Source organism: Eurypyga helias, unplaced genomic scaffold (genome assembly GCF_000690775.1).
Source record: "Eurypyga helias isolate BGI_N326 unplaced genomic scaffold, ASM69077v1 C15448965, whole genome shotgun sequence".
NCBI classification, from domain to species: domain Eukaryota; kingdom Metazoa; phylum Chordata; class Aves; order Eurypygiformes; family Eurypygidae; genus Eurypyga; species Eurypyga helias.
In genome coordinates this window covers 1-807 of record NW_010283489.1, presented here as the reverse complement: position 1 = coordinate 807, position 807 = coordinate 1, and the positions used below count along the sequence as shown (strand labels likewise).

The following is an 807-nucleotide window of genomic DNA, read 5'->3' as shown; positions in this document are numbered from 1 at the left end:
CAAAAGCTCTGTGAACAGACTGCTCACATCCTGGCACTTGCAAAAACTGATATAGGAGTTGGTTAATTTAGCAAAACAATAAAAAGTGACTTACTTTTTAGCTTTGTATACATAGGCACACCTCTTGCCCAAGTAGAAGTCTGTCTCCTGACGGGCATAAACACCTTCAATTTTCAGAAGAGCAGTGTGCTCCCGCTGGTTTCGGAGGCCACGTTTGTAGCCGGCAAAAATGGCCTTGCACCACAGCCTAGAGACATTGAAAACGTTTACGAATTACAATTCACTTCAAAGTAACAAATGGAAAAACAAACCATGTGCTGTTCCAGCAGAAACTATTTCCACACCAGTAGAAATGTAGCTGAGGACAAACCCCACTGCTTTCACTTTTACAAATTACTGCATATCCTTACATGCAGTCAAAGGAGGAAAGCTAAGAGACTGGGACATTACGTATTTATTAGAACTTTGTCTGCTTGTTGTAAACTTCTAGCACTACAGGCTTCACACTAAACCCGAAGTGCTTTAACATCAGTGGGCGTTAAGTTTTTGAATGTCTACAAACACCCCGTGATGGGTAAACATTACTTTTTTCTAGACTTCACATAAACGGAGTCTCCCGTGTTGCAGTTACTGCTGTAGAGGAAGACCTGAACTGCTGCTAATTTGTAGCCTCAAAGGAATTATTAACTGCAGACCGTGGGGACAGCCAGAAAGGCAACCCCACATGCCCTGGACAGGTGCTGTTACACAAACTCAACAATTCCTCACTACAAAGGCCTGTCTGCACTATGCAGGTAAAGCAGTTTC

At 42.9% G+C, this 807-nt stretch overlaps 1 pseudogene; it reads right to left on the bottom strand.

The window, feature by feature from the left end:
* Window positions 1-94: 94 nt before the first annotated feature.
* Window positions 95-247, bottom strand: LOC104515872 (annotated as a pseudogene).
* Between the last annotated feature and the right edge of the window lie 560 nt (window positions 248-807).